We start from the raw sequence: 16,179 nt of genomic DNA, 5'->3' as shown, positions 1-16,179 counted from the left end.
GTTTTTCATGAATGCATTATATATCAAAGCAGGAAGTGACTTGTGTCACATTAGAGATTCTTGGAAGCCTTTTCCAGTCCCAAAAAACTTTGTGAGGAGTAACCCTTTAAAAGGAAATAATAGCCAACTGAGGGCAAAACTCAAAGAGTATATCTTGGCTGTAGCTTTACTGCTAAGTGATTAAAAGCACAGACATAAGAGTCAGACACATCTAAATCACCTAGCAATGTGTCTTGATCAAGTTACTTAATCCTCCAAACCTCACTTTCTTTATCTGTAAAATGAGGATAATAATAGTACCCATCCTGTAGGGTAGCTGCAAGATGCAAATGAATGAATATGTTCAGTGCCTGGTACTTACTCTGAGTTTGTAATATAAAAGTCGTTGTCTAGGAGGGAAGAAGGATGCTAGAAGAAGAGATGGGAAGGGCTCAACTTGGACTACTTCACAAACTGTCAAGGGCCCCACTGAATCCTGAGTCCTACTGAAACATCAATGCGGAAACATTACAACTTCTATTACGACTCCTGATCTACCCACTGGGTCATTCTGGCTTCTGCTGGAGTGAGTGGGAGTGTGCTATTTATTTACCTAATGACTCCTTCCAAATCAGAGAAGTTGGAAACCCTGATAGTTGTTCCACCCATTACTTTTTTTGTTTCACCACCTCTGCACTCAGGAAGGTGTGTGTCTGGTATTGTTGTCACATCTGCATTTTGATTTTTCAGTTGTCTGAGGCTCCCAGCTCTTTGAAATAGGTGATTACAACTCTACAATTATACAATTAGAAGCGGCTGGGTTTAGGATATGCTGTTAAAAACAACACAGGGGCAGGCTAACACTGTGTGATGGATGCCAGGCACCACAACCTCCTAAAACACACATTTGCCACCATGGGCTTCTGTGTTTGCTCCCCTGACATGGTCGGGACTGTACCCCAACTTCCATTCTGACAGCTTTCTTGCCTACATTCTTCTTTAACGGTTTACTAGGGTTTAATGACATTATTTATTGCTGTTTAACATTTATTATTTATTATTTTTAACCCTGCTTATTCAAATATTTTGAGAAAGTCTTGTACTTCTAATATTGCACCAAGACCTCAAACGCCCTCAAGGAGCAAGCCCAGTTACAATAGAGCGAGAATCAGGAAGGGGGGTGGGGGCAGCAACAAACATGGAGGAAAAGGAAAGAATGAGATAAAATACTCAAGACTATGATACAAAAGTACCCAGCCCAGCGCCTTGAACACAGTGGGAAGTGCTCTGTAGTTGAAAAGTCTGCAACCTTTCCTGTCTCATCAGGCTGCCCGAGCATTTCTGCTTGTGAAATAACTTCCAGACAAAATCAGTAGTCATATCAAAATTAGTAGTCCTAAATATTTTGCTGACGCTCTCTCCTTTCATAGGCAAACCTTCTGAATGCACTGTCAACACTCACAGTCTCCATTTCCTTACACCTGAATGCTCCCCACCTACTCTAATCTGACCTCACACCTACTGCCCCTTTGTAGCCCCACTGTAGCTGCTCTCCTTCAAGATCACTGGATGCCTTACCCAGTGGGTGAGTCTCCACCTCCCTGAAGGATGCGACACTGTCAACCAGTCTCTTCATCTCGAAACCCTCTTCCCTATCTTCCTTGCCACAGTTTTCCCTTCTCCTTCAGTTTCCCTTTCTGGTCCCTCTTTCTTTGCTCACTGCTTTCAGTTGATGAGTTGAAGGATCTATCCTTGGTTTTCTGTCCTTCTCACAGGATATAGCCATCCTCTGCCATGATTTTAACTACCACCAACATCCAAACAACTTTCCTATTTTTCTGGTCCTCTCTGACCTACTCTTTGAGCCTCAAACCCACATAACCAACTGCATGCTGTGCCTCTCCTCTTGGATATCCCACAGGCATCTCAAATTCAACATGCACAAAACTGAATTAATTCTCTCTTACACCCTCTTCTCTCCACATCATCTGTAGTCACTCAAACCAGAACTCTGGGTGTCATCTTAGATTTCTCATTTTCCTTTAACTTCCACTCCCGCCCCTGCTATATGTCCACTGGGTCTTGGGATTTATATCTTTCAAAACTTTCTCTAATCCGCACACCCACTGCCTTAGTTGCAATTCTTACATCTTTCTTGAATTCCTTTAATAGCCTCTAAACTAGTTTTCCTGCCTCCTGTCTTGCCATCTTCTGACCCATTCTCCCCACAGATACCCAAATGATCTTTCCAAAATGAAACTCTGGTAAGTCACTACCTTACTTAAAGCCTAGCCATTGGCTCCCCATTGCTTACATGGTGGAATAAAAACCCATTTCCAGAGCCTGCCAGGGGCTCTTTGATTTGACTGCTATATTTCATTACTACTATTCTCCCTTCCCTCTCTACAACTTATATCCTGGGCATCAAGCTTCTAGATGTTCCCCCAAAGCATCATGCTGTTCCATGCTTTTCCATGCTGTTCCATATATTTGCAAATGCAAACAAAATTTTTTTTTTCCATTTGCCTTTCCATCTCATTCCCACCTACACAAGTGCCTATTACTAACAAAGGCCCCATCCCTCTCCCCCTGCTCAGAGAGCTGACTACTTTCTCTGATCTACCACAGTATATCTCTGTCAGGTATCTACCACACTTATTTACATGTCTGTCTCTCTGCTACACTGAAAAACTTAAGGGTGGGGAATGACGTCTTATTTGTCTTTACCCTCACTCCAGTGTGCAGGGCCTGCCATGAAACAGGCGTTTATTCCCTGTTTGATCAGTAAGAGAAGACAGCGCCTCATTATCCTTCAAATCAACCGGAATTGAAAATCCAAGAAGCCACCTTTGATAGTGTCAAGTTGCAGTCTCAGTTGCTCAGTCTCAGCAGCTCAGCACAGCTTCCTGAGCCCTCCACCAGTTCAGAAAGCATCCAACCTGCCATGAAGTGTGCACTGCATTTGCTGAACAGGAGTCAACGTCAATCCCGCTGATAGGGTGGTCTTTGCCTCCTTTCGCCCAATCTCATACCCCACGAATTGTGCATCTTAAAGGTCACGGTCATAGGTGGTCCTTATCAATCAAAGCATCAGTAGAGACAAAAATCCCACTCTGGGATATGGTGAGACATGTTGGTTTCAAAACATTGCAGATCGTTAAATGAGTAATGTTAATGTGATCTCAGAATAGTAAACACACCCCCACATGGATAATGATATTACTTGCATTATCTGGAAAGGAAAAAAAAGCAACATTTGGCTGAAAGGACTATGGAAGAGATGTCTGGATGGGTCATTCAAGTTCTATTAAGACAGGTAAATTGCATTTTTCTAACTGTCTCCCCCGAGAGTGGGCACACACACTCCCAAATCAAATCTTTCCTCTGGGGTAGGGTGTGTGATTTGGGGGAAGTTCAGGGAAGTGGGGAGCACACACATAGAGGAAGAAAACAAAGGCCTTCATTTTCTAAAACTGTCACTCACTGTGATTGAGAAAGAGTTTCTCAAGAATTGTGAATGTCCTGTACAGGAAGTAACACTTCATCACACGGCTAATAATCAGCCCTGTGCTTGTCAGGGATTGGTTTTTCCCTTCTGTGGTGAGAGGATGGCCCCAGGCAAGCTTGGACACCTTCCCCAACAGCCTGATAGTCATTTGAACGGATTCAGCATCCATCTTCCAGCATGTTTGAGTGCACTGGTCCCATTACTTTAATTCACATGGGAGACTCACAACAGTGGGGTGGAGTGGGAGGAGGGTTCTTCTGCAGTTTCAAAAGGTTTATATGGAGCCAGGCTAAAGTCCTGCCCCAAAATGCCTTTTCTACACCAAAGTAGCTTGCAGGGGGACTGCGCATGTATCAAGTCAAACAAAATGTACTTTCTTTTCCCCCTCCAGCACACTTGCCTTTGCTTCTTCTCTCTCGGAGAAGTTCTCCCCTAGAATTCAGCGTCTTGAGGGCCTCTTATCCTTAAAGAAAACAACCCAATCAGTTAATTCACTCCAAGATGCTGGCAATTCAATAAGACCACTGTTTACATTTAGAGGAGATATGAATACTTTACCCAAGGGAATGACTCTCTAGCGATGAAGTTTCTGGTCCTATTACGGGAGCTGGTGGGACTTTCCAGTGCCTCTCAATTCCTACTATATTGGTGACTACCGATGATGAGGGCATGTAAGCATGATCCTCATGCTTGGGTCATACTTCATTCCCTGACAAGAGGCTGGTAGCTTTCTTCATGTTATCAAGTTGCTTTCATGCAGTGCCTGTTTTAGCTTTTTTTCAGAAACACTGTGCAGAATAAGTTAAATCCCAAAGGTCCTTGTCTCACGCCCAACAAACCTTAGCATATTGGCACTCTATCCCAGACTTCTTCGACAGAGAAGACACAGGCCAAGGAGGGACACGGAAGTTGTCATCATATGAGCCCTTAGGTTGTGTCAGTTTTTAAGACCCAAGTCATTAGGTAATCTTACAACAGATACATGAAGGTACTCATTCATTCATTTATTCAATAATCATTTATTAAGCTCCCACTGCATGCCAGGAATTGTTCCAGAGAGGCACCAAAGAACAAAATTGGCAAAGTCCCTGCCCTGGTAGAGCTTAAAGTTGGAAATTGGTTTAAACTATTTCTATCTGTCTCCAGAAAGCAGAACTGGAACAAATGGGTATGAGTCTCAGGGAAGCAGATTTCTGTTTCACATAGCATACAACCAAATATGGAATAATAATGAGCTCCCTGTTACTGGAGGGGTCTGAAAAGAAGATGCATGACTGCTTGCTGCAGAGAATCGTGCATACAGCTGGACTAGATCCACTGTCTTCAATTGTTTCTTTTAGCAGCTGGTGACTTTTCTCAAAATTTTAACCTGCATCGCCAATATATTAAAAAGCAGAGTAGCTGTGGTTGAAGTGTTACATATGGATCTAGAGGCCCCCCTAAAGGTCACTCTGTCCAGTATACCCTAGATAGCCACACGCCACTGGATGAGATGGTCATGAAGCTCCCTGCTTACCCAGTGTTAATTTGATAAGTTAAAACTGCCAACTAGTGGTGAGTTATGGGAAGATCTGTGAATCTAAGTAGGATGGCATATGTTTCTCACCAGAGTCTTCCCTTCCCTCTTTCCCATTTCCACCTCTTCCTAGGAGAGAGTGTGGTGAAGCCAGAGAAAAGAGGCAGAGGCTCCAGGAGTAAAACAGGACACTTAAAGAATGCTATCTGAGAATCCACCTGTATTCTTTATCTTTTAACACAAGGTTTACTTTCTAGCAGTGGACTCTCTCATCACACCCTCTCAGATGTAACAGGTGTGTTAAGGGATTGCACATTATTCTGCAGTCTGGAGCAGGAAGTTGGACATGCAGTCTCCCTTCAGATTCGGTGCCTGGAAAGTCCCATCCCCATCGGGCATACTGTGCTTGGAAAGGAAAACCTTCAGCAGGTCAAAGGACTCTGGGCAAGCAGCTGTTCACTGGCGTGGGGCTGGTGATGCAATGTAGGACAGGGGAACCTGGCAACTTGAAAGAGCTTGAAGTCTTCCCAAGCACACAGCTACCACACAGAGCCTCAAGTTTGCCGAATCATAACCTTATCCTCCTCCCAGCTAGAATTTTCCTGACAGTTCCTAAAAAGTTCACCCAAACTGGACTCACATCATCTAGCTTCATAGTCTACAAAGTTGTGAGCTAAAATAAGTGAGTCAGTTGATCTTTTCTTAAACCCACGATTTTCCAAAGTGTGTAACATACAGGAAACATGATTTGTGGGAAGATGTTAATAGGTGTTACTCAAGAGAACTCTGAGGAGTACTACTTTGAGAAACTCTGCTTTAAACAAAACTAAGCAGGTTTCATTACTGCAGGACTTTTCAGAGCCTTGAAAATGCTAATGTGAATTATGACTCTCTGAGAAGGGAATTCAGTATACAGTATTTTCTAACTGTATTTGAACTCCAAATACTTTTTCTCACAAGACAACTTAAAGTACTCCATTTTCCTGAAACACACTTGGGAAAATGCTGTCATAAGCCAAACACTTAACCAAATTATATGAAGTTAATCTTTTACTCAAGTAGGCCAGTATTTCCAAAGTATACCAATGTCTTATCCACCATTTTGGGAGAAAAGATTTCACATAGATGAATTGTCTACATAACTGAAGCTTCAGACCCCAAAACAATTAAGCCATTTTATCTGAAAATCTTTCTAAAGTGTATATACATCTTTACTTTTGATTATGAAAAACAAAACAATTCTGAGTATAAAAGTAAACATATGCTTATCTTTAAAAGCTTGAAAATTTGGAAAAGAAAAAATAAGGCAAAAGTTACTCACAAACCTATAACTCTGTTAGCATTTGATGTAATTTCTCTAATCTTATTCTGCATGAAATGTCTGCTTTAATATAGAAAAAATGACACAATTCACTTAATATTTTCTATATCATTAAACATTCTTTGAAAATATGTTGGGGCTTCCCTGGTGGTGCAGTGGTTAAGAATCTGCCTGCCAATGCAGGGGACACGGGTTCGAGCCCTGGCCAGGGAAGATCCCACATGCCGCGGAGCAACTAAGCCCGTGCATCACAACTACTGAGCCTGAGCTCTAGAGCCCGCAAGCCACAACTACTGAGCCCACGTGCCACAACTACTGAAGCGTGCGCGCCTAGAGCCCGTGCTCTGCAAGAGAAGCCACCGCAATGAGAAGCCTGCGCACCACAATGAAGAGTAGCCCCCGCTCACCGCAACTAGAGAAAGCCCGTGCACAGCGACGAAGACCCAACGCAGCCAAAAATAAATAAATAAATAAATAAATTTATTTTTAAAAAAAAAAGAGAGAAAATATATTTTAATGGCTCTGTAAGAGTCTGTAATATAAATGTATCATACTTCATTTAACCATTACCTTCATAGGATAAATCAGTTGTTTTATTATAAATAAGGATGAACATTTTTTTCAGAGAAAATATATTTTAATGGCTCTGTAAGAGTCTGTAATATAAATGTATCATACTTCATTTAACCATTACCTTCATAGGATAAATCAGTTGTTTTATTATAAATAAGGATGAACATTTTTTTCATAAAGAGTTGTCTCTATTTCTATTTCTTTTGAATAAATACCTAAAAGTAGAATTAATATGTCAAAATATATAAGTATCTATAGGCTCTTGATACATAGTGTTAAATTGCCTTCCAGAGGATTTGTACTATTTATATACTCCCAGCAAGTTGAGAGTGATATTTTACCACGCCCTCACCAACATTAAATATTATCAATTTTTAAAAAAACAGTGTTAATTTGATAAGTTAAAACTGCCATAACTGTTTTCACTTTTCATTACCAGTGAATTTAAACATTTACGTATACTAATTTACCACCAATATTTTGTCCTCCTATGAACTGTCTACATAAAATATACCATTTTTCTCTTGTGGCCTTAATATTTTTCTCGTTGATTTGTGTGAACTCTGTTAAGGTTACTGACGTAATTTTTGTGACAAATAATTTTTGCAGCTTGCTGTTTACCCTTTAATTTGGCTTATTATTTTTAATAGGTAAACATAAATATCTATTTATATTAAAATATGGCTCCCTTTCTGTTTTCATTCCTTCCTTTGTTTTCATGCTTAGAAAATCCTTCTCATTGAGAAATCAGATGAATATTCACTAGATTGCCTCTAGATGTTTTATGGTTTCATTTTTTTAAATCCTCTTTTAAAAAATATGGTGCACTGCTTGTTTCTAAAACTGGATAAAACATTTTCTTTCTTTTTTTAAAAAAAAAACGTTTTCTTAATGACTCAGGCAGGGTTACAGTTTTGAACAGTGTTTAAAGCTCTGTGTCATAGAACAGAACACCCCCAGGCACCATGGTAGAGAGAATTTTCCCCATTCTCTGTGACCTCAGCCTCTGTGATTTGTTAGTTCTGTGGCTGATTTTCAGTTCTGATCTCTTCTTTTGACATTGGGCTTTCAGCTCTCATTTCCTATTGTAGACGCTACTGTGCCTATTGTCTGCCACTCAGTGCTCCCTGCTTTTAAAAGCTCATACATCAAATAACCATAGTTGTATTACCATGAACTAAGGATATGTATAGTTGAGCCTGGGTGTGGAAGGCAGAATAATGGCCTCCCAAAGATGTGCATGTCCCAATTTCTAGAGTCTCTGAATATACTGTGCTACATGGCAAGGGAAAATTAAGGTTGCTGATCAGCTGAGATGTGGAGATTATTCTGAATTACTGGTTGGACTCACTGTAATCACAAGGGTACTTAGAAGTGAAAGACAGAGGCAGGAGAGTCAGTGTCAGAATGATGTGATAAGAGAAAGACTCGACCAGCCATTGCTGGCTTTGATGATTGGAAGGGGGCCACAAACAAAAGAATTCAGGCAGCTGGAAGCTAGAAGCTGGAAAAGGTAAGCAAAGGAGGTTCTCCCTGAGAACCTCCAGAAAGGAATGCAGTGTTTTTGACGCTTGATTCCAGCCCAGAGAGACCCATCTCAAACTTCTGACCTCCAAAAATTGTAAGACAATAAATTTGTGTTGTTTTAAGCTACTAAATTTGGGGTGATTTGTTACAGCGGCAATAGGAAAACAACACACGAGGCCTAGAAGTCTGTTAAACAGAAAAAATTGCATGGGCTTTAGTGCATGACCTTGATGTCTGCCAGTTTGGCTGCTCTGAGGTTTCATTTCCACCACTCTCCCTCCTAATTATTTCCATGGTTGCTGGAAATCCAACCTACATCTTAGATCAGAGCCTAAGTAGGGCATTTTTATTTTACAAGAACTGGTCCCTACAAATTAAGTTGCAAACATTGGGTCAAAGGGTGAAGTAGAAGGAAGCTGTAGAGACACAGTATTTTTAAAGTTTTTCAGAGAAATCACAAGGCTGGACCATCTGCTCAGTTTGGAAGAAAGACCATCCAAGAGAGGGTCATGACCCCTGGACTGGGTGAGAGCATCACTGTTAAATTAACATCTGCACTGAGTCAGATAACCATCACTGTCTTTAGGTAAAATCCCCTGTCTCTAAAATACTGGGTACTTCATGGGCATGAGATGCAAAGAATCCACTTAGCAGAGTCTTCTGGGAGTAAGGCTGGGAGGTTAAATGGATTCTGTGCCACCAAGAGCCTTGGATCCAGACTGAATGATAGAGCATGAACTAAGTCAATAAAAACTCAGGTACTCCTCAAGAATAGTACACAGATAAGAATAAGGGAGGATCAGGGAAGAAGGTGCCAGCATTGGGCAAAGGGAACTTGGCTCTAAAATGCATCAAGATGTTTCCAGTGGCCTAAGTGGAGACTGCGCTTGGATAATTTGTTGTGATGGATGTTGAATAAGAATCTGAAGAGTGTGTGTTATTTATCTCTGTATTCCTAATGTCTACCACAGTGTCCTGCATGTAGTAAGTGCTCAATAAATTCTTGTCATGAGCATGAACAAATGAATGAATGAATTTAGTAACCCTCTGCCATCTTTAAATCCCACCCTGGGGCTAGTAACAAAGATCTCATATCACTCCTTAATAAAAGTTTTCAGCCTTAACATAAAAGACTAATAATACATGCAGCTCTAACTCAAGTTAAACTTCGGATGCAAAAAATGCAATGAGGAAGTATTTTATTAATATATTAGAATTATTTTTATTACAGGGAAGGAAAAAACTGGCTTTCTCTGAGTTGTAAGATTTGGGGTGATAGTTGAGAAAGAAAAGCAAAATGCTTAAAGGTAGAGAATAATAATTATATCATAATGTCATAATGTAATATGTAGTTTTAATAACTTAATGCATGTATGGCATTTAGAGAGCAGTGTCTGATGTAAATGCACTCAATAGATGGTGACTATCATTTTACTCTTCAATATTTTTACATGTTCTCCAATGATTAAAATGTAGTGCTCAGAAAAAATAATAATTCAAAACCATTATTACAATAAGACCAAAGAATGTATGGGTTTGTTAATTTATGAGAAAGAAAAGTAACTAATGGATGATGACAAGACTATCTTTACATGCATACACTGGCATATATGATATGCACAGTTATAAAACTGGGGGCATTGATTTAAATATATTTTCTTGGCTGTGTTCATTACTTAAAGGATCACATAGTGAAGCCATTACTAAAGTAAAGAATACTTCTTCAAGGTGGTATTAATACTATAAGTTTTGAATATGTTGATCTTTATATATAAATAGGACACTTCAGGATAAATAAATCAAATAAGTTTAACTCAGGATCTAGAAACATGAGCACCAACATGAAAGGTAACATACAGATCCGATATATAGGACAGTGTTGATTAAGCCGTATCCTTAAGGTAATAAAATTCACTTTCAAAGTACTTACTGGGGCATTTGAAGACTCACAGGGAATTACTAGACCCAAAAGTAAGAAAAGAACAACTCTTCTAAAAAATAAAATAAAAAACACAAACCAATTAAAAAAAAAACAACCCTCCCAGTTAGGAACTTTGACCTCATGTTTGCTGTGATGGAGGAGGAGAGAGGTCAGATCCATTTGTTGTCATCAAGAAAGCAATAGGATGGGTGTGGGTCTGAGGTTGCCAGTGTAGACTAACTAAATGATCTACATTTAATATAAATGACTATACAGCTTTCTCCTTTCTTGATTACCAAAGAAAGGTGGCAAATGTACAATTTTAACACCACTGGGTTAGAGTTATTCCAGCACTTCCTTCTCTCCAAAGTCCCTAGACATGCCGATAGCCCTTGTTCTGGAGAGAAATGCATCAAGACCTAAGTGATGCCATTTGAGGCCCAAATCGGTTTTACAATTGACTGATGTGAGCACCATTTTCCAGCTCACATTTGTGGAAACCTACAAAGAAGAGAGTAGGTTCTTTTGTTTCTCAAAAGAAGACTTCTGAGCCCTTGGAAAAGAAGTTGCTGATACTGGCAGCTAGTATGGGTTCACTGATAAAGTTATGCCAACAAATTGCACTTTGTTTTTGTTGGGGCTTCTAGAGAGTTTAGTGAAAGGAGCAGCAAAGACATTGTGTACCTTGATTTCAGCAAAGCATTTGACAAGGTCTCTCATAATGTCCTTGTGGAAGCTGTGGTCTGGAGGGTAGAACAGCTGATGGACTGTTCTTTCAATGGCCAAAGAACACTGACTGGTGGGCTGACCAGGAGGGAGTCTCTCCACTTAGATGCTTCAAGGCAATACTGTCCCAGTACTTTCATCAAAGATTCAGATGAAGCCTGGATTAGATTACCCAGCATGCTTACTACCGTTGGGAAGAGTTATAATTCACGATCCTGGTGGTAACCAGGCAAAGGGAACAGAAGAGTTGCAAGGTGCATTATTAGTTTGGGCCATAGGGAGGTGTCCAAATCTGGCTGCAAATCAGAAACACCTGGGACGATGTTGAAAAATATAGACACTCAAGGCCTTACCCCAGACCTACTTAACTAGAATTTCAAGAGATAAAGTCCTAGCATATGTATTTAAAAAAAAAACAAGGTGATTCACAGGCAATCAGCCCAGTTCCCCACTTTCAGAACCACTACATTAATGGTATTTAGTAAAGACATTTTTCCAGGGTCATAAATGGTCCTTACCTGGTAGTCTAGAGATCCTCATGGGCTTTCAAATAATGAGAAAATCCTTCCCTACACTCAGGCTCCATCCAGCCTTGACTCTTCCTCATGCGGGCAGGGCAGGGGAGAGGAAGAGCACGGCATCTGTTAAAGACAGCGCAGGTTGATGTCAGCCAGACTTGGAGTCAAGCCTTGCTTCTGTGACCTACCAGCTGTGCAAGAGGGTCTATGCCTCCATTGCCTCATCTTAAATTGCAAGGATTTAACGAGACACACATGTAAAAGTTCTGCCTGGCACATAGGTGGTCAATTAATGCCAGCTATTATTATTAATAGATTGTTTGGCAAACTCCTCAATTCTGTGGATCCCAAGTCTTCAGTTTTACCAAAACATGCCTTTTCGGCAGCTCTGTCCAGAGAAGGAAAGAAGCCACCATATATTGACCATCAACTGTGTGCTGGGCATGAGGTCCCTCTCAGATCTAATCTTATTTCCTTCCTTGTCACCAAAACCCTCATTTTCGCACATGTGGAACCTGAGGCTCAGAAAGGTTAAATGACTTCCCCCGAGTCACCCAGCTAGAAAGGGTCAGACACCAAGAATTTGGCTAATAAACTTGCACTGAGGATTCCCCGCAGCACTTTTTTAATGGTTAATATAAGGAGTGGAGAAAGCTTTGCCCTTTAAAAAAATCTAAAGAGAGACATTTTGAAACTGCGAGGGAGGGGGGAAGTTACACCACCTACACTCTCCATTATCTGAACACTCAGCAATTAGACAGAGGAAAAGCCCTACAAACAGGCGGTCATTGGTGGCTTGCTCGCTCTCTTATTCACACACACACACACACACACACACCCCCCACAAGGATCCCTGGCCACCTTATTTAAAATTATAAAACCTCTCCCATAACACTCTTATTTCTTCCCTTGCTTTATTTTTCTTCCTTCCACTTAATCACTACGTCACATATTGTCATTTTGGTTATTTATGTTGTTTATTGGGACTCTTCCCCACTAGAGTGTTAGCTCCTTGAGTGAACGAATTTTTGTCTATTTTGTTTATTCTAATATACACATGCCTAGAACAGGGAGGCACACATTGACATTCAATAAATATTTGTGGCATGAATAAATGAATGAATGGATGGATGAATGGTTGAATAAAAAGTCTAGAAAAGTACCAATCATAATTTTGACAAAATTCAACACCCATTTATGATAAAAACTCTCCAGAAAGTGGGCGTAGAGGGAACCTAGCTCAACATAATAAAGGCCATATATGACAAACCCACGGCAAACATCATTCTTGATGGTGAAAAACTGAAAGCATTTCCTCTAAGATCAGGAACAAGACAAGGATGTCCACTCTCGCCACTATTATTCAACATAGTTTTGGAAGTCCTAGCCATGGCAATCAGAGAAGAAAAAGAAATAAAAGGAATCCAAATTGGAGAAGAAGGAAAACTGTCACTGTCTGCAAATGACATGACACTATACATAGAAAATCCTAAAGATGCCACCAGAAAACTACTAGAGCTAATCAACGAATTTGGTAAAGTAGCAGGATACAAAATTAATGCACAGAAGTCTCTTGCATTCCTATACACTAACAATGAATGATCAGAAAGAGAAATTACAGAAACAATCCCATTTACCATTGCAACAAAAAGAATAAAGAACCTAGGAATAAACCTACCTAAGGAGGCAAAAGACCTGTACTTAGAAAACTATACGATACTGATGAAAGAAATCAAAGATGACACAAATAGATGGAGAGATATACCATGTTCTTGGATTGGAAGAATCAATATTGTGAAAATGACTATACTACCCAAAGCAATCTACAGATTCAATGCAATCCCTATCAAATCACCAATGGCATTTTCCACAGAATTAGAACAAAAATTTCACAATTTGTATGGAAACACAAAAGACCCCAAATAGCCAAAGCAATCTTGAGAAAGAAAAACGGAGCTGGAGGAATCAGGCTCCCTGACTTCAGACTATACTACCAAGCTACAGTAATCAAGACAGTATGGTACTGGCACAAAAACAGGCATATAGATCAATGGGATAAGATAGAATGTCCAGAGATAAATCCATGCACCTATGGTCACCTAATCTATGACAAAGGAGGCAAGAATTTACAATGGAGAAGACAGTCTCTTTAATAAGTGGTGCTGGGAAAACTGGACAGCTACGTGTAAAAGAACGAAATTAGAACACACCCTAACACCATACACAAAAATAAACTCAAAATGGATTAAAGACCTAAATGTAAGACCAGACACTATAAAACTCTTAGAAGAAAACATAGGCAGAACACTCTTTGACATAAATCACAGAAAGATCTTTTTTGACCCACCTCCTAGAGTAATGAAAATAAAAACAAAAATAAACAAATGGGACCTAATGAAACTTAAAAGCTTTTGCACAGCAAAGGAAAACATAAACAAGATGAAAAGACAACCCTCAGAATGGAGAAAATACTTGCAAATGACAAGGGATTAATCTGCAAAATATACAAGCAGCTCATGCAGCTCAATATCAAAAAAAAAAACAACCCAATCAAAAAATGGGTGGAAGATCTAAATAAACATTTCTCCAAAGAAGACATACAGATGGCCAAGATGCACATGAAAAGATACTCAACATCACTAATTATTAGAGAAATGCAAATCAGAACTACAATGAGGTATCACCTCACACCAGTCAGAATGGCCATCATCAAAAAAATCTACAAACAATAAATGCTAGAGAGGGTGTGGAGAAAAGGAAACCCTCTTAAACTGTTGGTGGGAAGGTAAATTGATACGGCCACTATGGAGAACAGCATGGAGGCTCCTTAAAAAACTAAAAATATAGCTACCATATGACCCAGCAATCCTACTACTGGGCATATACCCTGAGAAAACCATAATTCAAAAAGACACATGCACCCCAATGTTCATTGCAGCACTATTTACAATAGCCAGGACATGGAAGCAACCTAAATGTCCACTGACAGATGAATGGATAAAGAAGATATGGTACATATATACAATGGAATATTACTCAGACATAAGAAGGAATGAAATTGGGTCATTTGTAGAGATGTGGATGGACCTAGAGACTGTCATACAGAGTGAAATAAGCCAGAAAGAGAAAAACAAATATTGTATATTAACACATATATGTGGAATCTAGAAAAATGGTACAGATGAACCTATTTTCAAAGCAGAAATAGAGACATAGATGTAGAGAACAAACGTGTGGACACCAGAGTGGAGAAAGGGGGGTGGGATGAATTGGGAGATTGGGATTGACATATATACACCACTAGGTATAAAATAGATAACTAATGAGGACCTGCTGTATAGCACAGGCAACTCTGTTCGGTGCTCTGTGGTGACCTAAATGGGAAGGAAATCCAAAAAGGAGGGGATATGCGTATGCATATGGCTGGTTCACTTCACTGTGCAGCAGGAGCTAGCACAACACTGTAAAGCAACTATACCCCAATTAAACAAAAAAGAGTTGAAAGTAATTACAATCTCTTTAAACAGCTGCATTGTTCTGGTTTTTCTATTATAAATATGTATTATTTGTATAATAATAGTTTTAAAAAATGTAACCACAATTGTCCAGGTTATTAACAATTTGAAGCTGAAGTGAGAGCAGATAGGACGCGGTTTATCTTCTATAGCTCAAATGTGATAGATATTTTCCACAGGCCCCTTGAATCCACCCTCCATCTTTCCTCACTGCTCAATGCCCTGGGATGTCGACCTTTTTAAACTGAATCAACTAGCTTGCTTAACCTTTGCCTTCTAGCTGGGAAAAGAATAAGGCTGGGCTATTTGTCACGCAGCTCTCAGGCCCTCAGGTTGCTGCAGATGCACTGTGTCCCTCTACTGGAGGCCCCAGTATATCCGGCACCTCCTCAATACCCCTAATCTCTCCAGGTTCTATAACTGCTCCCACTCTTGCCTCCCTCAGGCCTAGGAATGTAACAGCTCTCCATTTTGCATGACCTGGAATGCTTCACTTCCTTTGCCGGTCATCTTAACTCTACCCACACCTTTTAAATAATCCCTTTATTAAATTTCCCTCAATTACCCAATTAGGTATGCCATCAGTTCCTTGCTGGATTTCTGACTGATAGAGTGAAATGGGGAAATGTGCTTACAGTTGGAAGAGCTGAGTCCTACTACCAGTTTCACCATTGGCTTGCTCAAGGCTAAGCAATCACTGGTCTACGTTCAGTTTCTTCACCTGAAAACTAAGAAAACTGGGCAAGACAACCTCCAACATTCTGTGATTTTTAAGCCCTTTGCTTAGAGAACCAAGTAGTTACTTCCCCACTGGTTAGAAAGTGTTAACTTGATCCAGATTCTGAAAAGGGCCAGTCTTCCAGGAACTTATCCACAAGGGTTGTAGCTATACTACTCACAATAAAGCTGAGCTCGGCAATAATAAAGCCAGAAAAATCCAGGCTTATCTTTGCCCTCACTACAGCTTAAAATCAGTTATTTCCAGTTTCCTGGAAAACTGAGGCTACTTTTTTTTTTTAAACATCTTTACTGGAGTATAATTGGTTTACAATGGTGTGTTAGTTTCTGCTTTATA

General features: G+C 40.0%; 1 long non-coding RNA gene across 2 annotated transcripts in view; it reads right to left on the bottom strand.

Moving 5' to 3' along the window:
- Positions 1–16,179, bottom strand: part of LOC137766984 (uncharacterized) — a 218,996-nt gene that overhangs the window by 52,899 nt on the left and 149,918 nt on the right. For both annotated transcript variants that reach the window (XR_011074460.1, XR_011074461.1), the window contains 2 exons: positions 11,590–11,712; positions 3,888–3,950 (listed from right to left, as the gene is read on the bottom strand). This is a non-coding gene — a long non-coding RNA (uncharacterized lncRNA). The remainder of the gene's footprint in view (positions 1–3,887; positions 3,951–11,589; positions 11,713–16,179) is intronic.

This window comes from Eschrichtius robustus, chromosome 7, assembly GCF_028021215.1.
Source record: "Eschrichtius robustus isolate mEscRob2 chromosome 7, mEscRob2.pri, whole genome shotgun sequence".
Lineage (NCBI taxonomy): Eukaryota > Metazoa > Chordata > Mammalia > Artiodactyla > Eschrichtiidae > Eschrichtius > Eschrichtius robustus.
The sequence above is the reverse complement of the archived record's forward strand: the minus strand, read 5'-3'. Positions and strand labels throughout refer to the sequence as shown.